Source organism: Capricornis sumatraensis, chromosome 13 (assembly GCF_032405125.1).
Source record: "Capricornis sumatraensis isolate serow.1 chromosome 13, serow.2, whole genome shotgun sequence".
Taxonomy (NCBI): Eukaryota; Metazoa; Chordata; class Mammalia; order Artiodactyla; family Bovidae; genus Capricornis; species Capricornis sumatraensis.
Genome location: NC_091081.1, coordinates 79,142,644 through 79,153,325, shown reverse-complemented (window position 1 = coordinate 79,153,325; position 10,682 = coordinate 79,142,644). Strand labels below are relative to the sequence as shown.

Here is a 10,682-nt window from a genome sequence, read left to right as displayed (position 1 = left end):
ATGGATTTATTCACAACTAGCATCAATCAATCAAATGATGTGCAGTCAGGATACTGTTCTTGCCTGGAGAATCCCAGGGATGGGAGAGCCTGGTGGGCTGCCCTCTAGGAGGTCACACAGAGTTGGACACGACTGAAGTGACTTAGCAGCTGCAGCAGGATACTGGATCCATTGGTCTTACCTCCTGGAAGGGACTTTAAACTGAAAGATGGAATAGTTATAGTAGAGGCTGTAGCCTTGTGGCACCTGCAACTTCAGTTGACAGTGAAATCAGCTGGGATGACTGAGGCCGTGGAGAAAGGAGGAGAGCCAGACATCAAAAGTGGCAAGGGACCCGTATACTGCCTTGCAACATACTCTGAAGGGTTCATTGTTCTTACCGAAGATCCATCTTTCAAAAAGCACTCTGACATGGATTCTGAGCAATTATTTTTATTTGGCCACCCCACACAGCCTGTGGAACCTTAGTTCCCTGACCAGGGATCAAACCTGTGCCCCCTGCAGTGAAAGCACAGAGTCTTAACCACTGGACCATCAGGGAAGTCCCTGAGCAACTACCTTGTTTTTTGTACATGACCAACAGTATTGCTAAAAATATCACAATGGAAAAAGAATTTTTTTTACTTTTAAGTTATCTACAAGTAACAAAGCACTTTAGGATATTGTCCTGTTTGGTTGTACTCTTCCCGGGAAAATTTAGGCTTTAAGTATAAACTCTTAAACTTTGACATGAAATTCACACTCTCTCAAGAGCTATGTTATCAGTGAGGTGGGTCAGAGGAGCACTGGATGACTGACCCCATCCTTCCATGTGTCCAAAACACAGCTTAATGGCTGTGGTTATTCTGAATAATTTTTTTTTTCTTTATTGGTTCAATTAGGCAGACCATTGTAAAATGCATCTAGCTCTGGACACCAATCAGACAGAAGCATCTGTGCACATAGGGGAAGTTTTCATCAGTGGTTTAGGAAATGCATCTGTGCATTTGTCTCCAAGGTAACATAGTCTAACAGGCAGATCACAGGACTGGGGTTGGGCATGTGCAGCTCAGCCATGTTTACCAACTAGGAGATCTTAGGATGTTTTCTGAGTCTCGTTGCCTCCTCCTTTTCCAGAAAGAATGCCTTTACCACCTTCATATGTCTGCAGGATTAAGTATCATAGTGTATGAAATGCCTGGCACCTGGGAAGGTCTCTGGAAATATCCATTCTCGGGGCTTTTGGAGAGTAAATACACCTTCCCTACTAGCACTTCCAGGCTTCCCAGATATCTGGGTTGGGAAGACCCCCTGGAGTGGGAAGTGACACCCCACTCCAATATTACTCCTTGGGAAATCCCTCGGACACGGGAGCCTGGCAGGCCACAGCCCATTGGATCACTGTCCATTGTGCCACAGAGAGCTGGACACAACCGAGCCATTAAGCCGGGGAAGGCGATGGCACCCCACTGCAGTACTCTTGCCTGGAAAATTCCATGGACGGAGGAGCCTGGTGGGCTACCGTCTATGGGGTCGCACAGAGTCGGACACGACTGAAGCGACTTAGCAGCAGCAGCATTAGCATTTCCAGGCTGCATTGTCTAGGATCCAGGCTCTTGCAATGAACTCTGAAGTTTTTTGCTAATTCTTTCACCTTTCTATACTGCAGACTGGAAAGATGCAAAAACCTAAGTGTAATAAGTGATGTAATGGAATAACCAGTGGGCTTGAACACCTGGGCTCTAGTTCTGTTTTTCTACTAACCTGCAATATTACTTTAAATTAGTCGCTTGAGCTCCTTGTTTCTGTTTTCTCCTTCATAAAATGAGAATATTGCTCTATTTGATCCCTATGAGTCCCCTCAGTTCTTGAGTATTAGGATGTTAAGCAATATTTTGAGTACATGAATTTTGGTTGTGAAATATGATAAAATATCTGTATGCACTACAAAATGATCGCCACCACAGTTTAGTTACCTCACAGCTGACTCCCTCCACCCATTAGCTTGCCCCCAACACCCTTCGCCTCTGATAACCACGAATCTGTTCTCTGTATCTGTTTTTGTTTTATTTTGTTTGCTCATTTATTTTTAGATTCCATGTATGAATGAAATCACAGTATTTGTCTCTCTCTGTCTTACTTACTTGACTTAGCCAAATATCTTTAACTTTTATCCATGTTGTCACTAATGTCAGGATTTCATAGTGTATAATTTCCTTACTGTATTGTTGGATCTGATTTGCTAATATTTTGTTGAAGATTTTTGCATGTATATCAAGAAACAGTTCAGTTCAGTCACTCGGTCATGTCCGACTCTTTGCAACTCCATGGACTGCAACACGCCAGGCTTCCCTGTCTGTCACCAACTCTTGAAGCTTGCTCAAACTCATGCCCAACAAGTCAGTGATGCCATCCAACCATCTCATCCTCTGTCGTCCCCTTCTTCTCCTGCCTTCAATCTGTCCCAGCATCAGGGTCTTTTCTAATGAGTCAGCTCTGCATCAGGTGGCCAAAGTATTGGAACTTCAGCTTCAGCATCAGTCCTTCCAACGAATATTTAGACTGATTTTCTTTAGGATTGACTGGTTTGATCTCCTTGCAATCCAAGAGACTTTCAAGAGTCTTCTCTAATACCACAGGTCAAAAAAGCATCAATTCTTCAGCATTCAGCTTTATAGTCCAACTCTCACATCCATACATGACTACTGGAAAAACCACAGTTTTGACTAGACGGACCTCTGTTGGCAAAGTAATGTCTCTGCTTTTAAATATGCTGTCTAGGCTGGTCATAGCTTTTTTTTCAAGGAGCAAGCACCTTTTAATTTCACAGCTGCAGTCATCATCTGCAGTGGTATTGGCCTGTAATTTCTTCTTTCATAATATCCTCATCTGGTTTTGGTATCAGGGTAATGTTGATTTTGTAAAATGTGTCTGAAAGTTTTCTCCCCTCTTCAACATTTTGGAAGAGTTTGATAAGGATAGGTATTAAACTTCAAATATTTTGTAGAATTTGCCAATGAAGTTATTTGGCCCTGGGCTTTTCTTCCTTGGGACATCTTTGATTGCTGTTTCAATCTCCTTACTAGTAACTGTCTATTCACATTTTCTGTTTCTTCTTGATACAGTCTGGGGAGAGTGTATATCTCCAAGAACTAAGCCATTTCTTTTATTTGCTATACAATTTGTTGGTGTATAATTGTTCGTATAGTCTCTTATGATCCTTTCTACTTCTGTGGGTTCTGCCATAATATCTATTCTTTCATTTCTGATTTTATTTATTTCAGTCTTCTCTCTTTTTTTTCTTAGTCTAGCTAAAGGTTTTTCAATTTCATTTATCTTTTCAAAGAACAAGCTGTTAGTTTCATTGATCTTTCCTATTGCTTTTTCAGTCTCTATTTAATTCTGATCGTATTTCCTTCCTTATACTAATTTGGGGTTTCATTTGTTCTTTGTTTTCTACTTCCTCTTGGTATAAAGTGGAATTTCTTATTTAGGATTTTTCTTGTTTCTTGAGGTAGGCTGATACTGCTATTAGCTACCTTCTTAAAAGCATTTTTGCTGCATCTCATAGTTTTTGGTATTTTGTGTTTCTGTTTTCATTTGTCTCAAAGTATTTGTAAAATCCTTCTTTGATGACCCAGTGGTTTTTCAGTAGCACATTATCTAGTTTCTGTATTTTTGTGGCTTTTCCTATATTTTTCTTGTGATCCATTTCTGGTTTCATGCCATTGTAACGAGAAAAGATGTTTGATATGATTTCAGTCTTCTTGAATTTTCTGAGACTTGTTTTGTGAACGAATGTGTTATCTATCCTGTAGAACATTCCATATGAATTCAAGAATGTATATTCTTCTGCTTTTGGATGGAATGTTCTACATAAATCTATTATAAATTCATCTGCTCTAATGTGGCATTTAAGTCCAATGTTTTCTTATTGATTTTCTGTCTGGATGACCTATCCATTGTTGTAAGTGGGATATTACAGTACTCTACCGTTGTTGTATTGCTTTCAATTTTTTCCCTTTAAGTCCATTAATATTTGTTTTATATTTCCTGGTACTCATCTGTTGGATGCAAATACACTTCAACTGTTATGTCTTCTTGCTAGATTGACCCCTTTGTCATTATGTAACTCTCTTCTTTGTCTTCTATTACAGCCTTTGTCTCGAAGTCTGCTTTGTGTAATATAACTACTCCAGCTCTCTTTTCATTACCTTTTGCATGAAATACCTCTTTCTATCCCCTCACTTCCTGTCTGTCTGTTCTTTCTAAAGTGAGTCTCTTGTAGGCAGCATATAGACTGATCTTTTTGGAAAACTCCATTCAGCCATTCTGTTTTTGATTGCCAAATTTAGTTATGTACTTCTTACATAATTGTTGATATGTAGGTATTTACTGCCATTTTTACAAACTTCAAAAAAAATTAAATTCCATAGCTTTATCTTTTTACTTCCCCTCCATCACATTTTATATTTTTGATGATGCCTAGGCAAGGCTGGCACCTGGACCTGCTACAGGGCTTAGCCATGGCTCCTATGGCATGCTGGTGGGCGTGGCTGGCCCCCAGAAAGGCCACAGGACCTGACCGCAGCTGCTGCGGGGTACTGGTAGTGGGGCTAGCCTCCAAATGAATCTTGGCAATTTCGATTCTTAGTATGAAGCTCTACAAATCATCAACTAAACAAGTATCCCTAAGTCTTCTTGTGTGTGTACGGCCTGTGTTGCTGGATGATGGTTATGGTGATAACTGTGGACAGGTTTGCCCCCTTTTGCCAGTTTCTTATTTAGTGGTTATTGAATATTCACAGAAATTTTGTTAAAGTAGCAAGCGAATCTACTCTTTTCTGTGCTTACAATTCTTTCTTCTATTTTCCATTTTTCAAAAGCTTGTATTATTTTGGTCCCAATTCCTAACTGAACCCTTTGCCAACAAAATGATTCTTCAGAGTTGTAATAATGCAAACACTGATAGTTGAGTAGGATAATAGCAAATTGCAAATGAGATGACAAATGAGCAGCACATCATTTCATCCTAGAAGAGAGAGATCATTGAACCTGTTGAGGGACATTGGCATCCTTCAGTACAAATGTATAATGCTTTCTCCAGCTGATACTTTCTTATCTGATGGCTTTACTTAAAAAAAAAAACTAAACCTTCATTTGATTTTCCTCTTCTTTCTTGAACTGTGATCAGACAGTCCCACAGTTTGGCAAACTGCCTTATAAGGTAGTAGAGGGCTTAAAAGTAAACTTTCCAGTTCATCTAAATGGATCGTGAAAACAGAATATTTCAATATGTGTTCATTTGCTTTCTTATTTGCTACCAGAAAATTCATGACTGCTACAAAAAATAAAGTATTTATTTTTAGGAAGCTTGTTTTATGTTATTGCACCCCTCCACTGTCTATTAAATCAAATGGATGTAATTCACTGCTTCATTCCTCAGAGCCTTTCCCTGCAGCACACAGGGGATTAGAGCACGCAGTGTGAAAGAGCAGCGGGAGAGACGGTTTGGAAATGCTCTCCTCATCACAAATATGTGTCTTCAATATTTAGTTGTTGTGGCAGGAAAACAGCAACAAATACATGAACTGTAAACCATCTGCTTTGAAATATGTTCAAATATGAATGTTCATCTTGAAAAATGAAATCTATGGAATTCTGGCATCCACTTTGACTTTTGAGAGATGAACAGCTTGGATATGCAAAGAAGGGATTTCCAGACTAGCCTTCTTAAACTTTAAATTTTCCTAAACCCAGAAGTTAAATAATTCACGACCTAGACAGGAAAACTCTCCTCTCAGTTTTAAACTTTAAGGGAAAACACTGCTCGAAAATCCTGCAAATGTATCTGTACGGATTTGTATAGAACTGTCTTATGTTTTAAGAAGCAGAGAAATGAATGTAGTTCTGTGTCTGTTATTTAATATTTATTATGTTTCAGTGTATGCTGGGCATGATAGAAAATATAAAAAGTATGATAATTCTGACTTTCACCAGACTCCTAAACCAAAAAGTTAAAATTGGCAAAACAGGAGACTTTGAAATGTGCCACTTAGTTTGGGGATAAGAAATGATGAGTTAGTCTCTCTGCTCACTTTTGAACTGTGGTCCTGAGGCTATCAGCATCGGTGCCCTATAAGAAGTAGCTTTCTAAATGACTCTCAAAAAGATTTTAGGTGACTCAATAAATGTAAAGATGAAATGTGCTGCAAACTTACGTGAGCAATGAGAAAGATGAAGGCAGGAAAATGGACGCCAAACAAAGCAAAGGCCCTCTGGGCTTAGCAGACCGAATCAGAGGTGACCGCAGGAAGGAGATTGGAAGCAGGAGTCATTTTCCTTGCTGTTTGATGTTTTGGGAGCTCATTCAATTGACCCTTTGAGAGACACAGAAATTCAAACTTATTTTCCTCCTTTTCTTCTTCATGCCATGTAATTTTTGACAAAAGTCAGCTTGATCCCCATGTAGAGAGCATCCTCCCTACAGTAAATCCTTTAGCAAGATCTCTTTGTGCTTTAGTGGCCCCCAGGTGGACAATCTCTGCCATTCCAGGATGTACTCACTTTTAAATGATTGTTTTATTGCTACACGTGTCCGGCCACTTCCCTGCTACACTGTAAGCTTCTAAATAGTGGAATCCAAACTCTAACACCCTCTGAGCCAAGTATCATGTGATCAGTGCTGTGGTCTCAGTTAGTGTTCATTTCAAATTGGGAAACTTGGATAAATAAATTATGCCTAAGTGGGGAAAAAAGGTTTGAACTGACTAATGCCAATCTACGTTTGTGAAATGAGCAATTGTTATACAATATTAAGAGAGCACAACCTTTCCTAAAACAAAAATACAATATACTTAATTCAGCAAACGGTAAGATGTTGGTGATATATTTAATTTTATTTTATTTTAAAAATCAGATACATTTCAATGCATGGCCTTTCTGAACTGTTTTCTTTTGTTCTACTTTTTCCTTAAAAAATGAATTCATTCAACATATGATTTATCTAACAGAGTTTCATAATTTTTACAACAAATGCTCCTCAAAATAACTATATAAAGATATGATACTATATGTGTCTGTACTTTTTAATTTACTTTTTTCATCTCTTTTCACTTTTGCTTTTAGGAAAAGGGGTAAAAACATGTCTAATGCTTAGAAGATTTGGCAATGCTATTTTTATGCACTGTGAACTCTGCTATGTCTACAGGGAACTTAGATTTTAGTATGCAGCAGCAAAAAAGCTACTGGATGATCAATCTTGCCCTTGAGGATCAAAGTGTTTTTTGTTGGGTCAACTGTTCAACTAAGAAACTAAAAAGAACAAAAAATATAATGGAGTAAATCCAGTCCAGAAATGTAGTGTGGGTAGTATGGAGTTTCTGTTTTATATACACACAATTAACCTGCCTTTGTAAACATATCTGTTTGGTTTCCTTCCTACTTTCTCCACTACAGAAAGTCTGTTACTGGTCATCTTTACAAGGGGAAAAAATCCATATCTTTTGTGGTGAGCTGGAAGAACCAATGGGTGTATCCATTTAATTAGAAGGACTATATCTGCCTTAGAAACACACAGAACAAACTTCGCTTCATTTTTTCTGAGAAAATCCTGAAAAATGAAATGAGCACAACTTATTACCAACAAAGAGCAATTAGATGAAGCTAGATTGAGTGCTGAGCATTCATATCATTTTAGTAAATTTTGTACAATTTCCTCTCCTTAGATGCAACTCCATTCAGTTGACCTGAATTCTTAGGAAATTATTCAGATTGCTTTGATTTAAATCCTGATCTGTACAAATTTCTTCACTGCAATAAAAACAAAGGCAGCCACTGGGGGCTGAATAGGCATCCTCGAATTTCCCCAGATAAATTAAAAATAAAGAGAGAAATCACAATATGATATTTATCAAAACTGAGGACTTCTGGGGAGTGCAGAGGCTGGACTGAGTTGAACTTGTATGTGTGTGATATAAGATACGATACTTTGTGTTTTATAAAATCTGATTCCAATATTGTAAACCAACCAGTGGTGTCAAAAGATTATTCTTATATATGAATATAGAGAATTTGAGAAGAAAAAGCATGTCCATCAATTGTACAATAGTGCTGAGCTCTGAATAAACTGAATGTAATTTGAAAGTCACATATTTTATAATATGAGTAAACTAAACGTGGTAAGTTTTACAAAAATAAAATCTGTAGAGAAAAATGCAGAAGCTGTCATGATTTATACTTTTATAATACAACTATGAACCATCTTTTACGCTATGAAAGAATAATAGATTTAACACATAGTGTCTTTGCATGCTCAAGATGAGGAACAAACATTTTAGAAATAAGAATGGAACATGCAAAGATGCTGTGTTGTTTTTAAACCTAAATCTTTAAATTTTATTTTTATTGTAGCACTAGAAGTAGTCTAGGCAATTAACAACAACAAAAATGTGACCACACATTATTATTCAGCAATATATGCCCCTCATTTGCAACACCGTGTGGAGAATACAGAAGGCTAGAAAACTCCAGCTCTGTCTCACACTCACTGAATCTAAAATAGAGAAGATAGTATAAAATTCTGGAGGTAGTCTTTCTGAATTAATTTTTATAACCCAACTGAATAATGCCTCTAAGATATGTAAATCCTAAACACTTCAGAAATAACAAATCATTTCATCATGGAAGATTATTGGCTTAAAGAAATGAATATGAAGACTTTACATCTTTATATGTCTCACTGTTAAAAAAGCTACTGAGGATATTTCACTAACTGCTCTCTTACCTCGGGTTAATGCTGCCACAATACCTGCATTTTATATATTAGAATGCTCAAACTACCGCACAATTGCACTCATTTCACACACTAGTAAAGTAATGCTCAAAATTCTCCAAGCCAGGCTTCAGCAGTACGTGAACAGTGAACTTCCAGATGTTCAAGCTGGTTTTAGAAAAGGCAGAGGAACCAAATTGCCAACATTCGCTGGATCATAGAAAAAGCAAAAGAGTTCCAGAAAAACATCTATTTCTGCTTTATTGACTATGCCAAAGCCTTTGATTATGTGGATCACAATAAACTGTGGAAAATTCTGAAAGAGATGGGAAAACCAGACCACCTGACCTGCCTCTTGAGAAACCTATACGCAGGTCAGGAAGCAACAGTTAGAACTGAACATGGAACAACAGACTGGTTCCAAATAGGAAAAGGAGTACATCAAAGCTGTATACTGTCACCCTGCTTATTTAACTTATATGCAGAGTACATCATGAGAAACGCTGGACTGGAAGAAGCACAAGCTGGAATCAAGATTGCCGGGAGAAATATCAATAACCTCAGATATGCAGGTGACACCACCCTTATGGCAGAAAGTGAAGAGGAACTAAAAAGCCTCTTGATGAAAGTGAAAGAGGAGAGTGAAAAAGTTGGCTTAAAGCTCAACATTCAGAAAACAAAGATCATGGCATCTGGTCCCATCACTTCATGGAAAATAGATGGGGAAACAGTGGAAACAGTGTCAGACTTTATTTTGGGGGGCTCCAAAATCACTGCAGATGGTGATTGCAGCCATGAAATTAAAAGACGCTTACTCCTTGGAAGAAAAGTTATGACCAACCTAGACAGCATATTCAAAAGCAGAGCAGTCATAGTCACTGTATTTAATAACTATGTGTCTTTGCTCAGTCGCTGAGTTGTGTCTGATTCTTTGCAACCCCAAACACTATAGCCCTTCAGGACCCTCTGTCCATGGAATTTTCCAGGCAACAATACTGGAATGGATTGCCATTTCCTACTCCAGAGGATCTTCCCAACCCAGGGATCGAACCCCTGTCTCTTGCATCTCCTGCATTGGCAGGCAGATTCTTTACTGCCGCACCTCCTGGGAAGCCCCATTTAATAACTGTAACTTACACAATATCAGAGAATGGACCAGGCCCAGACAGAGCCACTCCTTGGATCACTAAAGTATGAGAGAATATTCTCACTGACCTCATGGGTACACCAAGTGGGATTAGGGGGAAAAAAATACAATTTATTCTGCAATCCCACAAAACTGTCTCCTTCATTCTTTATAGTTACAGATTTTTAAAATATTTACTTATTTGGCTGCATCATGTTTTAGTTGTGGCATGCAGCATCTAGTTCCCTGAACCAGGAATCAAAACTGGGTCCCCTGCATCGGGAGCATGGAGTCTTAACCTCTGGACCACCAGGGAAGTCCCATCCACATTTTAAGTTTATGAAAGTTCTTCCATCTGTGTGTGTGTGTGTTTTTTTTTAAAGATTCTTCTCTGGTTTTCTTCATCATCTTCTGAAAGATTAACTTATATTTATTTACCCATCATTCTATGTTTTCTATAAAAAGCTTTTTCCAAAGAGGAAGAAAGGAAGTGAGGAAACTAAAATGAACAAAGTGGCAAAAACTCTATTAAAATGTTTTGCTGTTTCCAGCCTTCAGCGGTTGGGTTATTTTTCAAATTTACATAAGGACTTATTATCATCCTGACTGCAATCATGTAGAAAATGAATGGGGTATAAAGTACATCAGGCTAATTTAATAAAACGAGCTTTCTTTTCTTGTGAAATCTTTGAAGAAAGGAATCATTAGACAGAGACTTGCCTTGTTTTCACCCAGGTCATGAGGCATGTCAACTTGGAGATGTGCCTTTGGCAAGAAGTCCTTAATTAGAAATTCCTCGAGAGC

General features: G+C 38.1%; 1 non-coding gene across 1 annotated transcript; it reads right to left on the bottom strand.

The window, feature by feature from the left end:
• Positions 1–468: 468 nt before the first annotated feature.
• Positions 469–541, bottom strand: TRNAE-UUC (transfer RNA glutamic acid (anticodon UUC)). The gene has a single exon. It is a non-coding gene; the product is annotated as a tRNA-Glu (tRNA).
• Between the last annotated feature and the right edge of the window lie 10,141 nt (positions 542–10,682).